Genomic DNA, 26,720 nt, shown 5'->3' with positions numbered 1-26,720 from the left:
CAGGGTTTCACCATGTCAGCCAGGCTGGTCTCAAACTCCTGACCTCAGGTGATCCACCGGCCTCAAGCTTCCAAGTGCTGGGATTACAGGCATGAGCCATCTCGCCCGGCCAGAGCAGTGCCTAAGAAGTCTGACATCAAATGAGACAGCCGTGACTCAAGATGAGAATGCATTCTTTCTGGGAGCAACGTTCGTCCCTTTATGAGATGATCTTGGCCAGCTCGTGGGTGAAACAGGATGTGAACATTTTAACTGGATGGCCACCTTGACCAGCAGTGATAGTTCTGTTCTTCTCTCAGCCTCACAAATGTCAGCATTTTTAAATTCACGCTTTCCCCTTTCTCCTCCAACCTATCCCTATATGGCTGCCCACTGGTACAATGATGAGTAACTGCCATTACCAGAGACAGCACTCTCTTTCATCTTTTTATTGTCCTTCCTCTCCCTGTAACGACTAGCAGATGACGTCCTCAGATTGCATCAAGGAGGAGCTGATCACTAGCGTGTATGTGACTCTGCAATGGACAGGAGTGGTGATAAACATCTCAATTTATGACCCTCTTTCAGGGGTTCTGGAAAGGGTGCTGATCAAACTGGCATAGTCTGGCCACAAGACAGTCAGGACACCCAACCATGAGAAAGGGTAGTGGGAACCACGGAACATGTAAGAAGGCTCTACTGCACCATGCTAATGTAGACGACCAGGGTTGTCCACCATTCAGCCACAGCCTGTCACATGTGAGCAGCTCTGCAGGGGCTGCTCCTCAACAAAGCCCCTGCGCTGCTCTCTGCACCAAGGGAGCCAAGGGGGCAGAGCCCGCTTGAGGAGAGACATTCCAGAACCCCTACCCAAGCCCAACATCCCAAGCAAGGGGGGCATCTCCCCAGGCGGAGCAGTCTGATAGATATGGAACACAGCAAAGCCACCTCTATCTCATCATTAATTTCCCAACTGCCTCGGGCTCAGATCTCAGCACTGTGGAACCCAAAGAGGAAACCCAGCTTACAAACAGCACGCAAACCCTAACTGCAAATCAGGTCCCTCCTCCATGTCCCCTATGGGCACTAGAGTCGGGGAGGGGGGCATGATTCCCCCACAGGCTTGCTCCAGGACACTGAACTCAGGGGGCAGCCAGGCTTCTGCAGTCTGCAGACGTGTCAGAAACACTCGCAAAGAAAGCGAGGGTTGGACTGGCACCCACTGTGGTCCCCAGTGCTCCTGAACACACTGCTAGGAGCCCTGGCCCAGCTCAGCCCTCCAGGGCTCAGCCACGGAGCTGCCAGGCCTTTGCTCAGGGCTGCAGGCTGCACATTCATCATTTCGTTGATCAAGAAGCTATCAGGGAAAGCAGGTTCCTGACTCCTGTTCTCCAGGGCCTATAGGTTTCCAGCCTTATTTGTTCATAGCAGGCATAAAGGTGGGCCTAAAAATCCTGTTTCCAGCTAGAATTCAATGCATGCTGCTCACCGTCACTCTGACTCATTTCAACAGCCATCTAAAAACGCAGGACACTGTCCTCTTCCTTCTTTGCCTTATAAAATGAGTAATGGAGCAGCTTAAATGAGGAACTATCTTTGTTCTCATAACACGCTGATTATGCCAATGACCTTTACTGATAAAACTATGTGTAGGTGTCCATGTTATTGAAACGACCCAGAGAGAGAACAGAAATCAAATCATTATTTGAATAAGACAAAAAAAGAAAAATTAATTTTTATCAGGTTTTAAAAGCACATCAGCTGGGAAGGAAGAGCAGGAAATGGAAAATAGGCCGAGCACAGTGGCTCATGCACACTTATAATCCCAGCACTTTGGGAGGCTGGAGCAGGAGGATCACTTAAGACCAGGAGTTCCAGACCAGCCTGGGCAACTTACTGAGACCCCACCCTTAAAGAAAGAAAGGGAAGAAAGAGAGAAGGAGGAGGGAGGGAGGGAGGGAGGGAGAAAGAGTGACAGAGAGAGGGAGAAGAGAGGGAGAGAGAGGGACAGAGAGAAAGAAAGAGGGAAAGAGAGAGAAAGAAAAAAGGAAGAAAGAAAGAGAGGGAGGGAAAAAGGAAGGAAGGGAGGAAGGGAGGGAAGGAGAGAGGGAAGAAAGGAAGAAGGGAGGGAGGGAAGAAGTGAGGAAGGAAGGGAGAGATGGAAGAAAGAAGGACGGGCAGGAGAGAGGGGGTACAGAGGAACTCACTAATTTCGATCTCCTGGGCTCAAGCAATCCTCCTGCCTCAGCCTTCCAATGGAAGCTTCTAAATGGAAGGACACTGTTTTGGGTACCCATGAATGCATCATAGATATGAAGAGAAAGTTTGAAATGGCCACCAACTGTCTGTGGTAGCACCTATATTTGTGTTACTCATGGCCAATGTCGTTTTTAAGTTTATGATACATAGCTCTCCCTGAGTTTAACTACCTGGTCGCTAATGTTTTTGGACATCACCATATTTGTTATATCAGGGTTCCTTTTGCTAACTGCTCATGTGGGCTTTCAGGATTTCTCTGTGTCTTTTTTTTTTTTCTTTGAGACGGCGTCTCGCTCTGTCACCTAGGCTGTAGGGCAATGATGCGATCTAGGCTCACTGCAGCCTCCACCTCCCAGGTTCAGGTGATTCCCCTGACTCAGCCTCGTGTGTAGCTGGGACTACAGGCACACACCACCATGCCCAGCTAATTTTTGTATTTTTTGCAGAGACAGCATTTCACCATGTTGCCCAGGCAGGTCTCGAACCCCTGGGCTCAACTGATCCTCCCGCCTCGGCTTCCCAAAGTGCTGGGATTACAAGTGTGACCCACTACACCAGGCCATGGATATTTTTAATGACAAGAACTGTGTGTGTTTGGTTTTAAGACCATGTAGAGAGTTATTTACTTCGCAGCCCTGGTGGTTACATGTCCAACCAAAGGTTATTTAATATTCCCATCACTTCAGAGGCTGTAATCATAAGTGTGTCATCTGTCCTTGAAACATGTTTTCAACTATGGAATTTTTAAATACAGGACTTGAGTTTTCAGCATTCTCAAAATCAGAAGGAAAATGAAAGAGCGGTGCAGAAAAAGCTCATTCTCTACAGACAGACAACCACTGCCCTCTCATAAGCCCAACAATCCAGTCAATCTCTTGGTTCCCTTTCCACCCTCAGGAACATCTGATGCAATTGACCAGGTGAGAATCATCTCCATGACTCCTCATGCCATTGACTGGCTTCCACTATGGATCCAATCATCTTCTGCATGAGGGATAGGGGATTTTTCTCAGCAAGCAAGACACACACATTCTCCTCATTTCAAACAGCATTATTGTACCTTTAAAAGATTCCACTGAATTGAACCCTAAGAGGCTGCCTGCATTTGACTACTTTTGATTTAAAAGAGCCAGTGTCATTTGGTTCAACCTAATGTGGGTATAAACTAATTGATATGTACAACTGAAATCAAAAGTCTGGTTTACAACTGTGGCAGCCCTGGGGGAGAGGGGCAAGACTCTCATATCCTTTCCAGAAAGACAGAGTTGCAAATCCACGTTGCTCCTTTGGGGCTGCCTCCCCACCTCCAGCCCCTATAATCACTGAGCAAGGCCCTCTGTCTGCAACCAAGGAGTACTCTTTGCTCTAGGGCTCTCGGGCTTATTGGCTGTGCATTGAAGTCTGCGGCTTTCTTTACTCAGTCCCCACCTCCCTTTCATCTCCTTGGGCCATCTCCTCAATTTAAATACTGGCACCCTGACTCCTCTCTGCACACTTTCCAGAGGGCCAAACAGACACAATGGTTTTTATGGTGACTTCTTCACAATCTTTCCCAAAATATAAACATGTACTGTGTATACACACTATCAACACTACACTATGTATACACACACCAGAGCCTTGTTATTCATGGATTCCCTGTGAATTTGCCTATTGGCTAACAATTATTTGTAGCTCCAAAATCAGTACCTGCAGTACTTTCACAGTCATTCTCAAACATGAAGAGAGCAGCTGTGTCACCAAATGCACGTGTTCCCAGCTGAGCGTGAACAAGGCTCTCACTCTGTAAACATGTGTCCTTTTTGCAGTCTATTCACAGTGCCAGTTTTTCTGAATTTTTGTAGTTTCTGGGTGACTTTGCTGCTTCAAATGGCCCCCAGATGCTGCAGTGCTGTCTTGTGTCCCGAAGCATAACTCTGGGATGTGCCTTCTGGGGAAAATACGTGTGTTACATGAGGTTCATCCAGGCGTGAGTCACAGTGCTGTTGGCCATGAGTGCAATGTGAAGGAACCAACAGAAACACACAAATTAAAAGGAAACACATATAAAAAAGTTATGCACCGATTGCTTGGCAACAACGTTGTGGCTAGAGGCTCGCAGAAGCCTCACTGTGTACTTCCCCTAGGGGTGACACTTTCTATAGTCTCAGTGACTTTACAGAACACAGCTTCAGTGAATAATGGGAATCAACTGTACACATGTCCAACATGAAGATGTAGCTATCCCAGTAATCTCTGTTGGACTGAAAAAAAAAAAAGGAACTGAAACCCATTTTGCTGCATTTTCACATTCCGTAGCCATCCTTGCATGACCTGTTACTATCACCTCTCCCTTATGCAACCTTTCTCCTGTTCCTCCATCCTTGACGGTTCCTGCCTCTTCTCTACTAAATCAGGGCTACATACTTGTAGGATAGCTTCGCTCCATCACAGAGAAGGCTCTCTGCCCATTAGCCCTTTTGTGTAGATGAAATTTGATTTAAATGCAGCTGTGAACGGAAAAAGCCAGGGCCAAAAAGAAACTGCAGGCAATGAGGGGCAGAGATGAACCATTCCCTCTGTAGACTGATGGCTCTTGAGCCCATGCCATACATGAGACACCAGCAGTCCCCTTCAATTCCTGACTCGGCATGTCTCAGAAGCAGCTCTGGTATTTGTCTCCATGTTTTACGTGGGAAATGGACAGAAAAATGTAGTATCCAGAGCAAGAAGCAAGTGTTGGTTATGAAACAGCATGTCAACTCCTCCTTCCTGTTTTACAACTCCTCTAAGACCCGACGTGGAAACGTTTCCAAGAAAGCAAATGAGCAAAGACAAAGACTCAAAAGACTGAAATTTCTCTTGTAATGTGAGTGATCCTAACAATGAACCAAATAGGTTTTAACACGTCCACCTTCATGAAGAATTGTTCTAGCGCGAATTCTAAAAGGACCAAATATATCAGGCAGAAAGGAATCCTTTAAAAAGTGATCAAAGCCTGCTTAAGCAAATTCACAAAAGATGACCAATTTTCCATGAAGATCCTCAAGTTAAATATTTTTTTAAAAACTTTTTTTTAAGTTGAAGACTATGAGTTGATTCTCCAAGGACTTTAAAGGAAAAGAAAAAAGAAATCCCTCTATTTGTAACACCTACCACCATGGTTCAAGCTTGTACATCTTCCAAAGAGAACTAAGATAATGAGATAAAGGTAATTGTATTCCTTACTTCCATTTAACTAAGTGTCTGAACTTGATTTTCTCTGATAGGGTCTAAGTTGGCTTTTACTAATGTCAGACACGCATGACTAGATAACCAAGAAGTACCCTCAGACTTCCCTATAAGACAACCCTAGAGTATGGGATATGCTGAAATGTTCTGGCAAATTCTCTTCTGGAATATGGTCACTTTCTTTCTTGGTTCCTGTTCAAGGCAGTTGAGTCATTCTAAGTTCCAGTGAGCATAATAATTATACAAATCTGCTATGGTGCCAAGTGAAGACAAAGCTGCGGCCACTGGACTGCACTACATGCAGCTTTCAGCACTGGCAGTGGCGGTGCCATCCCCTGTAACTCCACTAATTTAGATCAGTGACTGTGAACAGTCTCGAAGGTGAATCACAGTGTGGTGCTAAAACAACTTCAGAGAGTGTTTGGCCCAAGCTCTGACGTGACAGAAAAAAAGAGACAATTCCTATATTTTCCTGGGGCCAGTGTCACAGGGGTGGTTAGGGACAGCATCAGGACTAACCTCAATATTTCTGTTCCCATGAGAGGGTTATTTCCAGGGAAATAGTATATTAAACGAACAACAACAACAAAAATCTACAATTATACAGGTCTTAGTTTTTACTTTTGAGACAGACTCACTCCAGTTGCCCAGGCTGAAACACAGTGGCATGATCTCCAGATCTCAGCTCACGGTAGCCTTGACTTCCTCAGGTGATCCTCCCACCCCAGCCTCCCACGTAGCTGGGACTACAGGCACACACCACCATGTCTGGCTAATTTTCTGTATTTTTAGTAGAGATGGGATGTCACCATCTTGCCCAGGCTAGTCTCGAACTCGTGAGTTCAAGCAATCCACCTGCCTCAGCCTCCCCAAAGTGCCTGGGTTATAGGCATGTGCCATCATGCCCAGCCTACATGGTTCTTCTTTGATTTAATCCGGGCAATCACAGATGAGTTCTGGAACTCAAACTGGGCTCAAATAAACCAATTTCCTTAGACTGGATAAAGAAAATGTGGCATATATATACCATAGAATACTATGCAGCCATAAAAAAGGATGAGTGCATGTCCTTTGCAGGGACATGGATGAAGCTGGAAACCATCATTCTCAGCAAACTAATACAAGAACAGAAAATCAAACACTACATGTTCTCACTCTAAGTATTAACAATGAGAACACATGGACACAGGGAGGGGAACATCACACACTGGGGCCTGCTGGGGGCTGGGAAGTCTAGGGGAGGGAAAGCATTATGAGAAATACCTAATGTAGATGACGGGTTGATAGGTGCAGCAAACCACCATAGCGCATGTATACCTATGTAACAAACCTGCAAGTTCTGCACATGTACCCCAGAATTTAAATTTAAAAAAAATTTCCAAACAAGTAAATCAACTAATCCCCAAAAGTCTTCATTTCCTCTTATACGTGCTGTACAAGTAGAACGTGAGAACAGGTCCCCTGCAAGAAGTTACACTTCCTGGAGAAGCCAGGCAGGAAAATCAGAATCCTCTCCCTCTTGATGAGTGAGAGAATCTTCCGAGGGAATTAGAGACCGCTTGTGTGATAACGCCAGTTCCTAGTTCCCGAAGGCACAGTGAAGCAAGTGGGAAAACATCACCTCCATTGAGCATAAAGAGTTCCTAGAAAGCATTCTGGCAAGTGGAATTGAGACTCTGCCCTATGGCACTGATAAGAAGCAGGTGGAGGGAAATGACCAGCAGAATCTCTCTCTATCACACTCTCAGTCACAGAGAAATGCACTACATTCATCACTGGCTCAGAAACCCAGCCAATGCCAAAACCACATTGCTTGTCCTCAAAAGCATATCTTCTAGCACATTCCCAAATGGTTTCATCCTTCCATTCCTTCCTCCCCTACACACACACACACACACACCCTCTAGCCCCAATCTCCACTCCCCGCACCTGATACCATGCACCTTGTATCACCGTGCCATTCATCAATCAACAAAATGTCTTGGTACAGAGGCATACAGAACAGAAAGAGAAGTTTGATTTCTTCCCATGTTGCCTCCCGCTCAAGTCCTCTGGCACAAGTCACAAACACTGCAGGCCTCCACAAAAATGCTCACACCAGCTGGGGTGAGGGTTCCCTTTCCAAAAACTGACATTGGTTTTCTCACTACTAAAATTTGACTTTAAAGAGGTTGGCTCATTTTAATGTACATTTTCTTTAGACATAACATGATTAGAAATTACCAAGACTGGTAGCATAATGACATCGGAAACTGCTAGTCCTGCACTTGGAAAAGTGGCAGTTAAAAAAAGCACAACATGGCTCTCTCATTTTTTTAATGAAGCCAAGTCCTCCTCCTAATTTAGTTCACATACTTCTATTTTCATCTTCTGTTTTACTACACATGAATTTCTAGGTCCTCTGCTTGTCAGACACACCATCTTAGTGTCTTAGCAGCCAAGGGGATGATAGGCAAGTTAATAAACTAGTAAAAAGAGCAACTGAAGGGTGGACTCTGTTCCTCTCCCTACATCCCACAAACCACTAAGTGTCCTTTCCACATGGGGAACCAGGAAGAACAGAAGCCTTGTTTTCACTACTATTCGATGTACACAAGGAGAACCACTTTAGTGAATCAATACTAACACCCTTAAAAAAAGTATTTCATAACCAAGTTGTTTCTATAACTTGCTGGTAGCCCCCAAAGGCAATACTTGGCTGATCTAAGCATAGCAAATTTCAGGTAACACAACATCCTCCATAGAAATGCTTCCTGCACACTTTCTGAAAGGAAATCTATCCATGCTTGCTGTGTACAATTGAGGTGGGGAATGGAGAAGCTCTGACTCCCTGAACTGTACTTCCGTTGTCCTATCAGCAAGCAATTCCTGATTTTTAAAAATATCTGAAACATTTCAATCACCAAAACAACTTGAAGGTAAGAGAAGAAAAGAGGCTGTCAGTTTGCCAATGACAAGGCTCTTTTCTCCTAATTGCCACATAGAAACCGAGACTCAATATGCCAGCCATTCAGCCCCCAAAGCCTGGAAACAGGATTTATAGCAAGGTATAAAAGGCTGGTCTCCGGATACTTGACAAATGAGTCTTTAACCACAGAGCGCAACTCACATTGCAATTGATACCATTAGCAACTGACTATTACCGTACGTTGAGTACTGTGCAGAGTAGAAACAAAACATAAAGCATGATCATTGCTATTGAGAATTTACTGGCCACTAGCTGGGTGTGGTGGTATGCACCTGTAGTCTCAGGTACTTGGGAGGCACTTGAGCCTGTGAGGTTGGGGCTGCAGTGAACTCAGATCATGCCACTGTACTCCAGCCTGAGTGACAGAGTGAGACCCCATCTCAAAAAAAAAAAAAAAAATACTGGCCAAGTGCGGCGATGTGGTGGTGCAGTGGCACACACCTGTAATCCCAGTACTTTGGGAGACCTAGGCAGAGGAATTGCTTGAGCCCAAGAGTTCAAGACCAACCTGGGCAACAACAGTGAGACCCATCTCTACAAAAACAATTTAAAAACTAGCAGAGCATGGTGGCATGCACCTATAGTCCCGAACTACTCAAGAGGCTGAGGCAGGAGGATTGCTTTAGCCCAGAAGTTCAAGCCTGCAATGAGCTATGATTGATTCACTGCGCTCCAGCCTGGGTGACAGAGTGAGATCCCCTCTCTAAAAAAAAAAAAAAAAAAAAAATTAAGAACAAAATTTTTAAGAATTTATAGTCTTGCTAGTGAGCAGAATAAAAGGACAGAAGAAATAGCTGGCAAAAGGCTACTTGGAAAGAAAAAAAATTAGCTCATAATAGAAATCTAATAAAACATAGATTTTTTCCCATACGAAATAAATGGTCCATTTATTAAGCTACCAATAAACAGCAAGAATAAATACTTAATACAACAAAGAATTAATACAATACGAGCAGAAGACATTTTTTCATTACAGAAATAATAGATCTAGCTAAGACCCTTGGGTTTTAATTCACCTCTCCACACAACTATCTGCGAGATATTAAACCATTCTTCCTACATGTGTCTGTGTCTACTTATATGAAAAGAATCACCAATTCCCCTTCCCAGTTGGAACAGTCTTGCAAGACATGGTTCCCAAACTACAAAGTGCATGAAAATCACCTAAAAATTGCCTGTTTATGTAGGGTTTCTTGGCCTCAATACAATCAACATTTGTTGGGCCAGATAATTCTTTGAGGGGGGCTGTCCTGCACACGTTAGGGTGTTTGGTGGAACCCCTGGCATCTGCTCACTAGATGCCAGGAGCAAGCCCCACCCAGTTGTGAAAGGCAAAAATGTTTCCAGACATTGCCAAATGTCCGCCAAGGGACACAGTCCCCTCTCCTCAGGTGAGAATTGGTCTCTAAGATGGAATCAAGGAAGCCGCATGTTTAACAAGAACCCTGGCTAGGTGCATTGGCTCACCTCTGTAATCCCTGCACTTTGAGAGGCCAAGATGGGAGGTTCACTTGAGCCCAGGAGTTCAAGACTAGCCTGGGCAACATGATGAGACTCTGTCTCTACAAAAAAATGTTTAAAAATTAGCTGAGTGTGGTGAGTGTGCACCTGTATTCCCAGCTACTCGGGAAGCTGAGGTGGGAAGATCACTTGAGTCCAGAAAAATGAGGCTCCAGTGAGCCATGATCTCACCATTCCACTTCAGTTTGGGCGACAGAGCGAGATCCTAGCTCAAAAATAAAATAATAATAATAAAAAGATAACAAACACCCAGTACTTCAAAAAGCTGCCTACAAAGCTGATTTTCTAGGGTATGACTGGATGTATCCACAGTCTCTTCCACAGGGATCATCCTCCCATCTACCCATAGACATGGCAGAAGCACTGCAGTGCTAACTCTTCCACCCTCCCATAATGGAAGTTTATGGCTGCTCCATTTGCCATGTGACTTTTCAGGGCCTTCAGACTAGAATAGCCCTCCCCAACCCGTGGAGGCTGGACCTCACCATGGGACTTGTTTTGGTCAATGGGATGTTAGGAGTAGTGGAAAACAGAGACTTTAAATGTGCTTGCATGATTTATCTTGGCTTCCTATACCTGATGGGAGAAGCACAAACATGTCCCAGGGTCCCCTGATGAGGAGACACATCATTTCAATCCTAAGCCTAGCTCAGAACCTGAGCAGGCCTTCCCATTCCCAAATAAGTCCAGGAGAGACACAGGTAACCACTGACTACTGAGCAAGAAAGAAATGATTTAAGCCTCTGAATTTAGGGTTTGCTTGTTATGCAACATTAGCATGGCAGAAAGCTGACAAATACACTTCCAAACTATTTTTGAGCCAAAATTCTGATTAACAAGCTATTTATTGTTGAGTCTTTTGTCCCTAACTCCACCAGTCTTCTCTACCACTTTGTGAAGCTACAAGCCCAGGGGCTCTTGATTCAGGCCCCAGAAATGCACACATAGCATCTGCAAAGTCCTTATCCATAGCTGACACAGACTCTGAGACTCCAAATCCAGAACAGTAGCTCTGGCAGAGTCCCTGATGAAGTCCCAAACCTAGAGCGGGCAAGGCCAGAGGTTGAGGACCTCAACACACGAGTGTGTCTCTGAGCTGCTCAGCAATCTCAGGGCTTTCCAAAATGGAAAGCAAATCCTGGCTCACTCAGAGGTAATCAACACTGAGGGCAAGCATGGTGGCTCAAAGCTATAATCCCAGCACTTTGGGAGGCCAAGGAGGCAGGATTCCTTGAGACCAGGAGTTTAAGACCAGCCTGGGCAACAAAGTGAGATTCTGTCTCTATCAATCACTCAACCAACCAACCAATCAAGACTCAGTGAGTAAGCAGGCATACAAACCAAATGGCTCAACAGTACCAGATTTCTCAGTTATTCAAGAGACAAAAAACAAATGTTTAAAAAGCCTATGAAGGCCAGGCACGGTGGCTCATGCCTGTAATCCAAGCACTTTGGAGGCCAAGGCAGGCGGATCACCTTAGGTCGGGAGTTCAAGACCAGCCTGACCAACATGGTGAAACCACGTCTTAAAAAAATTAATTAATTAAAATAAAATAAATAAATAAAAAGCCTATGAATCTTGCAGGTTTCAGAAGAGCAAATTAAGAGACAAATGCAAAGGAAATAAGTCTCTCCTTAAAGACTGACAATGTAGTAGGTAGAATAATGGCCTCCAAAGACGTCCATGCCCAAATCCCTGGGACCTGACAATATGTTTCCTTATATGGTAAAAGGGACTTCACAGATGTGATTAAGTCTCCTGAGAAGTGGGGATTATTCAGGATCTTCTGGGTGGGCCCAATGTAATCACAGGAGCCCATAAAAGTGGACAGCCTTTCCCAGCTTTGGTCTGAGAGAGAGATGTTTATGGAAGGATGGTCAGAGAGGTGCTACGCTGCTCCTCTGCAGATGGAGGAAGGGGCCATAAGCTCGGGAATGTGGCCAGTCACCAGGAGCTGGAAAAGGCAAGAAAGTCAATTCTCCCCTAGAGCTTCCAGGAAAGTTGTGGCCCTGTTAAAACCTGATTTTAGCACAGTGAGACTCATTTCAGACTTCTGGCCTTCAGAACCATAAGATAATAAATAGTCATTGTTTAAGTCAGTAAATGCGCGGTCACTTGTCACAGCAATGACAAGAAACAAGTATGACCAATTATACCACCAACCAGGAAAGTATGATGACCTTCAGTCTTATCAGTAAGCCCTTTGTTGCAGGCACAGATGCCCCAGAAAGTCATGTCGAAGGAATGGTTTCAGAAAATCACCCTCCATATTCTCCAACCTAACCTGGGAAAAGTCATTTCAGTCATACACAGACAAAAGGCTGATAAATTCAGGAAAGTAAACAACCTTATGATTCTGTTCCTGGATCAGTCAGGGTTGTGACTTTGGGGACGCCATAGAAGACAGCCTAACTCTTGCTGCTTAGAATCCCACGACCTCAGCTCTGGAAGGAACGTCACAAAACCCCCTTGGGAAATGCAAGCTTCCTAATTCTTATGCTAAGAAAGGACCTTCTGACGCCACCCAAAAGATGCAACACAAGAGAGACCTGCAGCCCCAGCTCTAGATGACCAAAATTGTTTTCCACATTGACCTTTAGGTACAGGAAAGTGGGAGAAACGTGGAGGAACTACAGCAAATGGGAAGGGAGAAAATGACAGTTCATGCTAGAATAGAGGCTGAACTATAAACAATTTTATGAACGTTACATTTGTGAACCATTTTAAATGTCATTGGAGGGAAGAACAGCCTGTGTCTCTAGCTGACTTATCCCAGAACATTCTTCTACCTTCCTTAATCACCTAGGGTTTTGACAGAACATTTGCAAGAAACTGGAACAACATATACTACAACATGGATGAAACTCAAATATGAAGTGAGAATCCAGGTGCAAAAGGTCACAAATCACATGATTCTGTATCTATGAAATATCCAGAATAGATAAATCCCATAGAGGGAGAAAGCAGATTCAGGGTTGCCACGGGGCTGGGGAGAAGGGGAAGGGACATTGATGTCTTAATGGATACAGGGTCTCTTTTGGGAGTGATAAAACTGTTCAAAAATTAGCCAGTGGTGATGGTTGCACAACTTTGTAAATATATTAGGATTCCTGAATTATATATACACTTTAGAGGAATCAGTTGGGGGTATGCTCAGTAAAGTTGTCTTTAAAAAAGAGAAGAAGAAACTAGGATATTAGCCAATGAGTACAAGTCACTGCAAATGCAAAACTGAACCAACCTAAGGAGATAAGCCTCCTTCCAGAGCCTGGAATCCTCCAGGAATCCGTTCTACCACTTCTCCTGAGTAAAGAATCTGAAAGGAATGAACTGAGGTCAACAGCAAAGATAAGAAGCCAAGACCGGAGGTACCTGCAGAATGCGCTCGGGGACGAAGTGGAAAAGCAGGGCTTTATCAGCAAATCCATGAAGATGGTTTTGCAAGAACAAGTCCACAATAATTTAAAGCTGCTCTCTGTCAGTGAAAAGAGTCAAACTGTAAAATATTTGAAGACATTTATTCTGAGCTAAATATGAGTGACCATGGCCAGTGACGTGGCCCTCAGGAGATCCTGAGAACATGTGCCCAAGGCAGTTGGGGCATAGTTTGGTTTTATACATTTTAGGGAGACATGAGATATCAATCAAATACATTTAAGATATAGATTGGTTTGGTTCAGAAAGGTGGGACAACTCAAAGGGTGCAGTGGGGAATGGGGATCTAGGATAAAATTCTTCTGATTGGCAGTTGGTTGAAAGAGTTATTACTGGCCAGGCATGGTAGCTCATGCCTATAATCCCAACACTCTGGGAGGCCAAGGCAGGCAGACTGCTTGGGTCCAGGAGCTCGAGACCAGCCTGGGCAACACGGCAAAATTCTGTCTCTACAAAAAATACAAAAACTAGCCAGGTGTGGTAGCACACACCTGTAGTCCCAGCTGCTAGGGAGGCGGAGGTGAGAGGATTGCTTGAGACCAGGAGGTCAAGGTTACAGTGAGCTGTGATCATGCCACCACACTCCAGCCTGGGCAACCGACCTTGTCTCAATATATTTAAAAAAAAAAAAAGCTATTATCAATAGAAATAAAAAGTTTGGGTTACCATAAGGGGTTGTAGAGACCTAGGTTTTATCACGCAGATGAAGCCTCCAGGTAGCAGGCTTCAGAGAGAATAGACTATAATTGTTTCTTATCAGACTTAAGGTCTGTGTTGATGTTGAATGCTGGTCCGTTATTCATGAATTCCAAAAGGGAGAAGGGCATAATGAAGCATGTCCGAAGCCCCTTCCTGTCATGGCCTGAACCAGTTTCTCAGGTTAACCTTGGAGTGCTCTGGTCTAGCGGAAGGAGTCCATTCAGATGGTTGACCAAAAGTATTACTGTTCCCAAACTTAAAAAAAAAAAGCAAAAAAGATGGTAACAAATACATTGATCATACACATCTTCTGGTAACTTTCTAGCTGCTCCAAGGCTTGTTAGATCAGACACCTGAAAGGCAAATTGGCCCCCTTTCGTGAATTGATTTGAGACCCGTTGATTTTGGCAGGGCAAGGGGATGAAGAAAGGATGGATTTTGTTTGCTTGTGAAAAGGCAAGCCTGAGGACCAGATGTGCCTTGCCCAAAGATTCCAGGGGGCATAGCAGCACCTCAGAGCTCTTGGCACCAGGCACAGCTACAAACTCATTCCACGTGGGCAGGTGCTGACAGCACAGCACAGCCATTCCATCAGAAGGCCATCCCAGCATCTGCAGCAGAAGGCACAATTAGGCCCAATGAGGGCAGACTCCCATGTGGGGAAGTTTGTTTCTTGCTAACATCAGAACCTTCCTCACCTACTCCAACCTATTCTTGGTACTCGCCCCTTGCCATAAGGAAGCCATGCCCAGAAGCCCAAAAGAAGACCGATACATTCAACTACACAAAAATGGGAGCTTGATGCTCCCATTACAAGGCAAGGAATGGTCTAGAGGAGAAATACCTGGAAGAACTAACAAAGGATTAACTATCATAATTTACAAAGATTTCGTTTAGGGCAGCAGTCCTCGAAGTCTGTGTTGTCCTTGAGCCACTGGCACCAGCATCAGCTGGGAGCCCATTAGAAAGGCAGAGTCTTAGCCCCGCCTCTCATTCACTGAATCACAAACTCTGGGGATGGGGCTTGCCACTCTGTGTTTTGGTTTTTCTGAGATTTGGGGGGAGTATTTTTGTAACAGGATCTTGTGCTCTATCACCCAGGCTGGAGTGCAGTGGCAGGATCACAGATCACTGCAGCCTTGAACACCCGGATTCAAGCGATTCTCCCACTGAAGCCTTTCGAGATGTTGGGACTACAAGTGCACACAACACCTGGCTATTTTATTTTATTTTATTTTGTAGTGCCAGGGTCTCCCTACATTGCTCAGGCTGGTCTCGAACTTCTCAGTTCAAGCTATCCTCCTGCCTCAGCCTTCCAAACTGCTGGAATTCCAGGCATGAGCCACCATGGCCAGATGTACTCTGTGTTTTAACAAGCTCTGCAGGTGGTTCTGATGTATGATGAAGTTTGAGAACCAGTATATGGCCATCTAAACATTTACAGCAGCATTATTCATAATTGTCACAATAAAAAACAAGAAAACAACCCAAACATCCAACAACTGTTGAATGGATAAACAAACCACGGTGCATCCATACAGGATGGAATCCTACCCAGCAATACAGAGGAATGAGTTAGTGACATGTGTAACAACATGAAGCCCCCAAATCATGATGCCAAGGGAAAGACACCAGGCAAAATAATGAGAACATACCATGTGATTTCAGTAATATAAAGAGCTAGAAAATGCAAACTCTTCTAAAGTCACAGACCACCCACTAATGGCCGCCTGGGGAGAGGGGTATATAGGGAGGGGAGAGACATTACAGAAAAGCATGAGTCAACTTTGGAGAGTGATGGAAACATTCCTTATTTTGATTGCGGTGCTGGTTTCACAAGTAAGGGTGTGTAAGTGTGTGAAAAAAACGGGCCAGGCACGGTGGCTCACACCTGTAATCCTAGCACATTGGAAGGCCAAGAGGCAGAAGGATTACTTGAGCTCAGGAGTTTGAGACCAGCCTGGGTAACATAGGGAGCCCCCATCTCTACAAAAAATAAAAAATTATCCACGTGTGGTGGTGTGCACCTGTAGTCCCAACTACTCAGGAGGCCGAGGTGTGAATTTTCCTTGAGCCCAGAAGATTGAGACCAGCCTGGGCAACATAGTAAGACCTTGTCTCAAAACATATATATGTAAATAAACAAAGAAATAGAAAAAACAGATTAAAACTGTACACTTCATATATGTCCAGCTTACTGTACTTCAATATACCTCAGTAAAGATACAAAAATAAGGAAAGCAGATGGTGTGAAGCAAATAGGAGTCCATTCGGACAAAGATCCAAGACTACATATTAATATGTGTACAGCTGAAAGTGTTAGAAAAACATCTACACTGTTGCACTCCAGACTGAATGCTGGCGATTCTGCCAGAGGGGAAGGAAGGGAGAACTCTCCACTGCTTGGGTTCTTTGAAATTCACATAGAATCAGTGTCACCTGGGGAGGGATTCGCTTGGGGCAGGCAAATAGACCTCAAAGAAACCCGCACAGGAGTTTGTTAAGAGGACAGATCAGGGCTTGTTGGAGGGTGGAACACAGAGGCAGGCAGGCTTCAGGAGAAGGGAGGAAAAGGCCCAGCTAGGTCAGAGGACAGAAGGAGGGTCAGCCCTTGTTGGGGGGAGTTAGGTAAAGAAGGAAGACAAATGTGGGCACTTGTTCTCCAGGGAATAGACACAGATGAACGTGTCCACCAGATCAAAGCCAAGGGGCACTCCCGGTTTCTCCATCTACACAGTCATTTCATTGTTCATTTGTAAATGAATACTTCTGAAGGGTTTGAAAGTCACTTTTTTCTTCTAAAGTCTTGTTGGTCTTTTTTGTTTTAGAAAAAAAATCCCTATTTCCATAGAATGTATGACAACTAAAAGATGCTTGTGTTACTTTCAAAGCCCCATGGGATTTTTTTTCCTTCAACTTCGTTATGTCTTCATGGAGGATTTAAGTACCTCATTTACAGCTACCACCAGGTGCAAAGCTTCTGAAGCAGGGTTTCTTAATTTCTGCAGTGCTGACCTTTTGGGGCTGGATTACTCTGCTGGGAGAAGAGGGGACCTTCCCCTGCACGGCAGGAGGCCATCCCTGGCCTCCATGCCAAGAGCACACCTTCCTCACTTTTTTTTAGACGGAGTTTCACTCTTGTTGCCCAGGCTGGAGTGCAACGGCGTGATCTCAGCTCACTGCAACCCCCACTTCCCAGGTTCAAGTAATTCTCCTGCTTCAGCCTCCCGAGTAGCTGGGATTACAGGCGTGTGCCACCACACCCAGCTAATTTTTGTATTTTTAGTAAAGACGGGGTTTCACCATGTTGGTCAGGCTGGTCTTGAACTTCTGACCTCATGATCTGCCCACCTCACCCTCACAAAGTGTTGGGATTACAGGCGTGAGCCACGGAGCCTGGCCTCCTCACTTATAACAACCAAAACTGCTCCCTGGTAGCAAAACTGTAACCACCTGATGGGTTCTTCCTGTGGCTACATAAAAACCATGGCATTTTAGTAGAGTAAAAGTTAACAGACACAAGGCCTGCCACGCTACTTGGGAGATGGAATAACTAAGGGAAAGGCAATAATTAAGGGAAATAAATAATTAAGAGAAAGGCAAGATGGGGGGGTGAGTTAGCTCATATCTCTTTCACTGTCATCATTCTCTCACTGATACAATTTTTACAAAGGTGGTTTCAATCCCCACTTTGGCTTTCAGATACCTTATTCTTAAGGTGCTGGCTATAGAGACAGAAAAAGGGTGATGACCATTCTGGATTCTTCCTGCTGACAGGAGGCATAGTTGCAGGGGTTGGTCCTAGGGGAATAGGAGTGAACCCACTGCTTTGCAGCTACCTGCATGTACTCATGGGTGTATGACAAAGATGTTAATGTTCTCACTCATAGTTTTAGTACAGCACTTATATCAACAGTTGACTATAGCTTGTTAGAAAGAGAGACTGCAATAAACAGGAAATAGTACATTTAAATATACTGTTTCATATCTTTTTAGCCAGTGTCCAAGTCCTAAGACTAGATCAGTTAAACAGCTGTTTCCCAGATCAGGAGGTGGCACTGCAGATGGGCTAAGCCTCTGTAAGAGGCATTTCCATAGACACAGAAGAAAAACAAAGATTAACACTGGGCACAATTTATCCAGACATTAAACTCAAAACAACTTTAGTTACAGAGGAGAAGGTGGTGGCAATCTAACATGCTGTTCTCTCGTAATAAGCTTCAGCTTGCAGGGCCTCAGGAAAGAGGAAGCAGCAATGTCATTGAGGCCAAGTTAGAAAGAAAGAAAAATCTGAAAGCATTACAGCTAGTGCTCGACTTACGACTACGGTCGGGACCGCAGACCAGTCGTAACCCGATTTGGTTGTAAGTTGAGTAGGCTATATGTACAGTTGAAAAGGTGCACGCGGAGATGGTAGTGCTGCCGGAAGCTGGTCCGCACTGTCATATGCCCAGCTGGGCAACGTTTGCGCTGCCAGACGCGGAGCAGTCGTGGCTAGAGATTGTGGTCATAAACTCGAATGGTCGTAAGTTGCATAGGTGGTAAGTCAATCGATACCTGTAGTTTGGGGACTTGTAGGCCAGAAAGAATTCAGGAGTCAGTCCTAATGACAGAAAATAATAAAAATTCAAAAACAGTGAACAAGACTATATTCTAACAACAGGTGTTCTATCATTTTTTTCTGAAACATAATTTCTCTCTCCAGTCTCTATTTTTACTAAAGACAAATCACAGTAGGACTAATTTATCTGCAAAATAAGTTTTATTCTTACTATACTTGGCCTGAGTGTTTGCATAAAGTCAGCAAGAACAATTATTTGCCATATAGGCTCCTTTTAAAAGTTGGCTTTGCTGGAACTTTATTCCATAAGAAATCTCAGATTAGACTTCAAAGCCGTTAGCTCAGCCACGGATTTATCTGTGCCTGCAAATACTTGCATTAATTGGGTGAATTCATCACCTCAAGGGCCCAAGATAACTTGGGGCTCCTGAAACTGTCAGAAAGTGACATTCTTTACTTAGGAACCTGTCCAGGGACTGTGTAGACAAGGTATGAGGCCACCTTACCCAAGCGGCTTTTATTGGCTCTATAAGTCAACTTTGATTCCTTAAAGCAATCTGAAAGTATGCCATTCCAATCAAAGCTTTGGTAAAATAACCAGTGTCTCCAATTGTGTCCTGCTACAAAAGAAAACAGATTTTTATTTAACTTATACAAATAACTATACTGCTATAAATTAAGTATACATGCCAACAGTTTTCAAATCCTAGAGAAATCAGGTAAAGAGAGAGATATGCTTCAGATTTTGTTAAGAAGAGCATACTTTATTCCAACTGTTAAAAGCTGTAAATAGCTCAAAAGAAAGAAAGGTTTTCTGGACTCTGAAAAACAAAAGAATTAGCAGTGTTTCAGACAAAAAGCCATAAAAAGATTGTTTTGGTCTTCCATTAATTAAGTCTATGTAATTAACTCCTGTTCTGCTCAATATCCATGAACACATTAGCTCTTAAAGGGAGCCTTGGAAGCTTTTCCCTCTATTTTAATGTCACAATCTCCAAAGTTATCAGAAAACTATCAGTCCTATAGCTGATTATAAAACCACCTTGAAAATAACCAAAGTAAAACAATTGTGGATGACAAAAGTTTCAGAACAGCCACAGTTAAGGTCTGGTCATCTCTGTGGCATACAACAATTTAACATAACAATCATAATTATTACCGATAACATATACTAAGACATATCAGAATTACAGGAAATCTTAAACAATTCTAGAACACACACCAATAGCACATTCATACAAATACAGTCCAAAGAAAGCCAAATACTACTGCATACTTCAGAATGCTTTTAATACATGAAATAAGCCAAATATGTCTCTTTTGGACTTTAGAGTATTTAAATATCTGGAAGGTTAACCAGATTTTTTAAAAAGGGCTTAATTTAGATTTTGACTTTGGAAAGTTCTATCAAATATCAAAGGTTTAAACACTTGATATTACAAAATAAAATCCCAGGTCACTAGAAGTCATTTATGTAGCCATAATGATAACTCAAGAATTTTTCAAAGGCAAAAATCTTCACTCACTGATAGAGGGGAAACTCAACTTTACAAACAGGACAAAATAAAGACACTATGAGGCCAACTGAATCTGTCTCCTCTCTCCTCGTTTTTCTGTCATTTATTCAAAAAAGTCAAACAAAAAAAATATTCAAACTACAGAAAAACTAAATAATCCCCTTCAAATCTTAGCCAACTTGTTCATACCCACAGAACTTCCTTTACAAGATTAACCCTTTACAAACCTTTTTCAACTCGCTTAAACTTTTAGTTTTGTCCCATCACTCTTTTAAGATGATTCTTAAAATCCTCTGAACTAGACAAAATTACATTCCCTTTTAAAAAAAACCATATTCCCATGCCTTCTTATAGCCACCCACAAAACACATTCTACTTTCCGGCCAGGCGAGGTGGGTCACGCCAATAATCGGAGCACTTTGGGAGGCCGAGGCAGGTGGATCACCTGAGGGAGGGAGTTCCAGACCAGCCTGTCCAACATGGAGAAACCACATCTCTACTAAAAATATAAAACTAGCTGGGCGTGGTGGTACATGTCAATAATCCCAGTTACAAGGGAGGCTGAGGCGAGAGAATCACTTGAACCCAGGAGGCAGAGGCTGGAGTGAGTCAAGATCTCACCATTGCACTCCAGCCTGGGCAAGAAGAGTGAAATTCCATCTCAAAAAAAAAAAAAAAAAAAAAAAAAAAAACCCCACATTCTATTTTCCTTCTATATCTTGCATGTAAAACTGCTTATCAAATAAAAATAAAAAACAAACAAACAAAAAGCCGTTTCTCCAGTAGTCTTAACTATACGTGTTACAATCGTAACTTTTAGCAACTTTTGTTTCTTGTGAAAAACCTGGTAAGTAAGCAATTTTAACCATGTATGAAACTGCAGAACCCATGACTCTTCCCAGCCTGGTCAGAGGAGAGGACCTGGCTAACCCCATGTGTCCTCAGGCCTTACCTAGAATCTAATGGCTGTAAAACAGACAAGTCAAACAATTATTAAAAGTCATAGAAGCAGTTTATGACCTTAAAACATCTAGCAAAGAGTATCTGACCTGCCTGATATAGACAAAATGTGTGAACTCTGAAGACACTTTTATTTTACTTTACAAATAATCTTTAAACTGTCTTTATTTTTGAAAGATCAGAGTCATGTGATCTAAATGGCATTAAAAAAGAAACCCACATTCTACTTTCCTTCTATATCTTGCATGTAAAACTGTTTCTCAAATAAAAATAAAAAACAAACAAAAAACTGTTTCTCCAGTAGTCTCAACTATACGTGTTACAATCTTCCATGTTTCTGACAATGTTTAAGTGCTTATTTTTCTTTAAGCCAATTACTATTATTATTTTTCTTTTTTTTTTTTTGAGACAGATTCTCCACCTGTTGCCCAGGCTGGGTTGCCTTTGAACCTCCACTCCCGGGTTCAAGCGATTCTCCTGCCTCAGCCTCCTGAGTAGCTGCGATTACAGGTGCATGCCACCACGCCTGGCTAATTTTTGTATTTTTAGTAGAGACAGGGTTTCACCATGTTGGTCAGGCTGGTCTCGAACTCCTCACCTCATGATCCACCTGCCTCAACCTCCCAAAGTGCTGGGATTACAGGCATGAGCCACCGCGCCTGTCCTAAGCCAATTATTTAGAGCTGTTTTATATAAACATTACATAACAAAGATAAATACACAAAAAGAAATGAATCAAGACAGAATTCCATTGATAGAAGTGTTTAAAGGGAGAACAGGGGCTTTAAAACAGTCTCTGTACACATACAGCCCAAATATCAGCTTTAATTAAGTCAATTTCTAACTACAGAGCTCTCAAAAGAAAAATCATTTTGAAATCTCTTTTTACCAGATTTCAGCCAGGACATTTCTGACTTTTGAAGCTTTTACTTAAAGAGAACTTCCTATGTGAAATCAATAAGCCTTACCTAAGGGGATGGGTTAAGCATGAACGCAAGAGGTATCTCCAAAGAGCTGGTAAGCAATTTTTAAAAGATCTAGAGTCTCCCTAAAGGTAGTTCAGAGAAAAGAAAATTCAAGACAAGTAATCAGAAGCTGTCTATGGAGGGGAAAAGAATCAATAAATGGCAAAAGTCCCAGAAGTATCAAACCACAAAGGACTTGCTCCCAAAGCCCAGAAATGAACCCAGGCCACCACTGTGGGAGGGCAAAGCTTTAGCAACTGACCTGCTGCACAAGGTCATTGCTATTGCATTTCCCAGAAGTCTAGAGCATTTTCAAGCTTTCAAAGGATTTTAACTGCTCAAGAGAATTTGCAAAGACTAGCTATGTCACTATTATGCATCCTTCTTTTAATTTAACCTTTCTCTTTTCATGGTATACCCAGTTTCAATAGCAACTCAATCCAAAAAGTCTGTTTAAGTCCTTTTGATAATTTTCCAGATTTTTACCATATAAGCAAAATGTATTTTTGGAAAGGAGGTAGAGGAGGCATCTCCATGATCCCTAAAAATTCACTCCCAGCCTCATAGGCATGGGATTTTTTAAGACAAAACTCACCCAAGGGCTTGACACATTGAGGATGAAGAAAGCACTGAGTCTTCTCCAACTCCCAGTTCTCGTGGACTGGCTGCCTGAAATGAACTCAAAAATTCTTGCCCTTCAGATGGTGGAGACCAAGAGAGAGTACCCCCACATGGTCACAAAATCATGCTCTTAAGGACATAAAACAAGAGGAAACCTTCAGCAGCTGGTATTCCAGGAACCTATGGCAAAGTTCGTAACTGACCAGCCTATAGGGCCAATGTGAGCAGCAGGCTTATAGGGGTCCTTAGCCCACGTTCTACCCTGTGGTGCCCCTCTTTATGACAGAGCGGCACAGAAAGACAAATTCATAGAACAATATAAACCAGATTTGCTACAGCCTCAGACTAGCCTCACATATACTTTTCTCATTAATAAACAGTGAGTTTTACCATTCACTCAACAGGCCTGCAGAGGCCAGAAGCCTGATTGGTAAGAAATTCTTACCCTTTTGCCAGCATACCACATTTCTGGCTCCCTGTCCCTGAGCGGCCCTCACGACTCTGTTCACTGCACCACAGTCACAAAGGAAAATCACCTTTTTCCATTTCACGGAACCACCGGCAAAAGCCTCTGAATTTTGCAAGATGCCGCACAATGGGGTGCATGGGGGAACCTAATTCACATTTTCCATCCCAGTCGAAGCAAAATACACATCACAAAACACACTAGTCACCTAGATCCACACCCAATATTGAGCTGCCCCTGTTGGTCCCTGTCATCACTGATCCATTCAAGGTGGGGACAGATGACCTCCAACTGAGAGTTCAAGGCATGGTGTCTGAGCAAGATGAAGAGGGGCCCATCACCCCTCTTCGGGCCCGTTGAGCCTCAGCTAACAATTCCATCAGGGCTCAATGAATGTGACCGGACAAATAAGGAAAGTTCTGAATGAGGCCTGCTGGATTTCTGTCGGCTGTTCTTCAGAGACCCCTCCACATGCACAAACACACAGAACAGAAGCAGGATGGACAGAGGCCTTCCACACCTACTAAGCATCCGTGATGCAGCCAGTCCCTGTGACAGGGCTACATGTCCACCTGACAGGTTCTAGACTATCTTCCCACTGCAATTAGACCTGTGCACCAAGGGTCGACAGAGCCTCACCAGCAGAGACAGCACCAAATACAGCCTTCAGCTAAACAAGCGACTGCCAAAGCTGACCTCCAGGTCCATCACACTGGTGAGGACTGAGGAACCACGGGCAGGGGATCCCAGATGAGCACCCAATTTTGTAATAGGGTTTCTCCTTCCTGCTTCATAAAGAAAGACCATGGCACTGTAGTAGAGAAAGAGTTTAATAGCCACAAGGCCTTCCATGCTACCTGGGAGATGGAGTCCGTATTCAAATCAAGTCATCCAAGTTCGCAGGTTAGGGGTAAAGGCAGTTTGGAAGAAAGGGTGGGGGTAGCTAGGCTTGCTGCTGATTGGTTGGGGCAGAGATGATGTTAAAGTCATATGGTGTTAAAGCTGTCCTCCATGGGCTGAATGGCTTCTGGGTGGGGCCACAGGAGGGGGTCCAGGTGGAACCATGGGTGTCAGACATGGAAAAAACCTGAAAAGATATCTGAAAAGGCCAATCTTAGGTTCTACAACAGTGATGTTATCTGCAGGAGTAAGTGGGAATTTGCATATTTGACAATCTGGCAATGGTTTATATCTTTGCCTTAGCAGGAATCAGGCTCCTCTCTTCCCCCATCCTGATGGCCACCCATTAGCATTACAGTTTGGGGCAAGTTTTGAGTTTGGAGCAAGGCCTATTATCATTTAAACTGTAGCCTAAAAGTCCTCCAAAGTTCACTTGGCCCAATAGCCCAGGAATAATTAAGGGAAAGGTAAGATGGGGGATGGGTTAGCTTAACTTACTGTTATAATTTTCTCACTGACATAATTTTTGCAAAGACAGTTTCAAAACTGCCTTGGGTTGAGGACCACAGAGCAGAGGTATATCCTGGGGAAACATCCAACTTCCCTCCAAGGCTGAGGTTCACAGGCAGGTGCTTTCAAGATGAAAGACAGGGGAAGCACAGGGGATGTATGCCCTGGGGTCCTGTGCTCAGCTCTCCAGGGACTTATGCCACCTTTCTACAGGTAGCTCTTTTCCCACCTCCTTTATGCACTATTTCCCACTGTTAATACGCAAATAATGAGCTCCTCCTGTATGCCAAAGTCCCAGCTAATTACTTCCCATAAGGTTTCACATTTAGAGCCTGCAACAAGTCCACAGTTATCCTGATTTTACAGATGACGAAACTGAGGCACAATGCCTGTTATACTATTATACTTGCCTTCTTTCCCCTTTCCCCACCTTCCTCTTCTGGGGAGCAGGGGGCGGAAGGTGAAGTCACTAATCAGGTCTCACCATCCGGGAAGTTAGGCCAAGCACAGCGATACTCGTTCTTGGAAAAACAACTCTAAAATATCCACAAAACAGGAATCTATAGAGACCTAGGAAGGAGATTCGTGGTGGCCCGTGTCCAGGAGGTGGGAGCAGAAATGGGTGACTACTGAGCAGGAGCAATCTCATTGGGAATTGAAAATCTTCTAAAACTGGACCATGGTGATGTCTACACAACCCAGCATATTTCCTAAAAATCACTGAATGCCACACCTCAAAGAGGTGACTTTTATGGCATGTCATTTATAGGTCAATAACAATGTTTAAGAAAACTGACTTAAGTCAGACTCAAGAGTTCTAAGTTAAAGGACATATCGCTACAAGCTGACATCTTGGCAAGTGAAGGGCAAACATTTATGGCAAAGCCAAATGGAACAAAGTAACACAGAGCTTGCAAAAGGAATGACTGCCTAACCTGAATACACAATGTATCCTAGTCAACTCCAGGAGATACAGAAAGCCACACACCAGCAACTGCCCAACCCAGTGGTGTGGACAGAAGAATTTCCACTCCAATGAACATCTGGGCCACCAGAAACCCATACAGAAAAATATATTTGTTGTCCAAATATAGAACAGTGAATGGAAAAGCAAACAAAACAGGAAATTAGAGAAGGTTGAACATTTACTTTTAGATAGCCAACTACGAATCCAGCCCAAACTTCCCTTACAGCAAACACCATGCAGAAAAGTGGGATTAATGATCCCGGGGCTTGGTCCTCTGTTGTGCCAGACACATATCATAAAGAAAGGAAAAATTCAAAAAGGATAACTTACCCTGTGTTTTTATTATGCTTAAAGACAAACTAGGAAATAATGAAAACATACAAAATCTTGTTGCAACTAACTTTTCTAAAAACATGTCCAGGATATTCAAAAAATTACAAAACATAACTAGAAACTATCTAACTACTGGGCAGATACAAGCAGTACTGACTGAGATAAAAATGAAATGTTTCCATGAGCTAATCTTATTCTATATTTAGTTTGATTACACTAATGTAATTAACTAAGGTTATATAATTTTGCTAACTTCAAATTTTCAATTATAAAGCCTCACATACAATTATCTGAAATAAAATTGATTTTTTATTTTGGTAGAAAGATGAAAACAGTTAACTTTAATAACCCTATCTTCCTAATAAGAAGTTACTCCCTTCAGTGATATAAATTATGTAGATGGTGCTTCAACAATGCTCTAAACTTTGTTTTCATAGTCTCTTTCAAGGTTAGTGTACTCACAGCTTCCATGTCCCGGGCGCTTTTATCATTTGGCCTTCCTATTCTCCTACATACCTCTGTGCCTCAAACTCACAGAAACTATACCTAGGCAGCTGCCCTTTGCAAGCACAGAAGTGTGCACTTAGGAAATAAAGTCAACTCTGGTGCAGGCTTCAGAGATCAGCCTGCTTAGGGTCATTCTCTAAGATACGCTTCTGCGATATTATATAGGGTGAATTGGATGGCAAATAAGCAAATGAATAATTATGAGTGTCGTCACTCAACAACAAAGACAGAGCCGTGAGCGGTGGCTCAAGCTTGTAATCCCAGCACTTTGGGAGGCCAAGGCGGGTGGATCACGAGGTCAAGAGATCGAGACCATCCTGGTCAACATGGTGAAACCCCGT

At 43.5% G+C, this 26,720-nt stretch overlaps 1 protein-coding gene across 6 annotated transcripts in view; it reads right to left on the bottom strand.

Annotated features, from left to right (window-relative positions):
- The window catches only part of TBL1X (transducin beta like 1 X-linked), a 248,686-nt gene that overhangs the window by 209,185 nt on the left and 12,781 nt on the right, over nt 1–26,720 (bottom strand). Inside the window, exon 1 of one of the 6 annotated variants that reach the window (XM_017509907.2) lies at nt 19,320–20,646. The exons of the other annotated variants lie outside the window; for them this stretch is intronic. The gene's annotated coding sequence lies outside the window, so the exon portion shown is untranslated. Of the gene's footprint in view, nt 1–19,319; nt 20,647–26,720 lie in introns of those variants that run through there. 6 annotated transcript variants of the gene reach the window in all.

The sequence above is a fragment of the Cebus imitator genome, unplaced genomic scaffold (assembly GCF_001604975.1).
Source record: "Cebus imitator isolate Cc_AM_T3 unplaced genomic scaffold, Cebus_imitator-1.0 Scaffold426, whole genome shotgun sequence".
Classification (NCBI taxonomy): domain Eukaryota; kingdom Metazoa; phylum Chordata; class Mammalia; order Primates; family Cebidae; genus Cebus; species Cebus imitator.
Note: the sequence above shows the minus strand (reverse complement) of the source record. Positions and strands in the feature narration are given on the sequence as shown.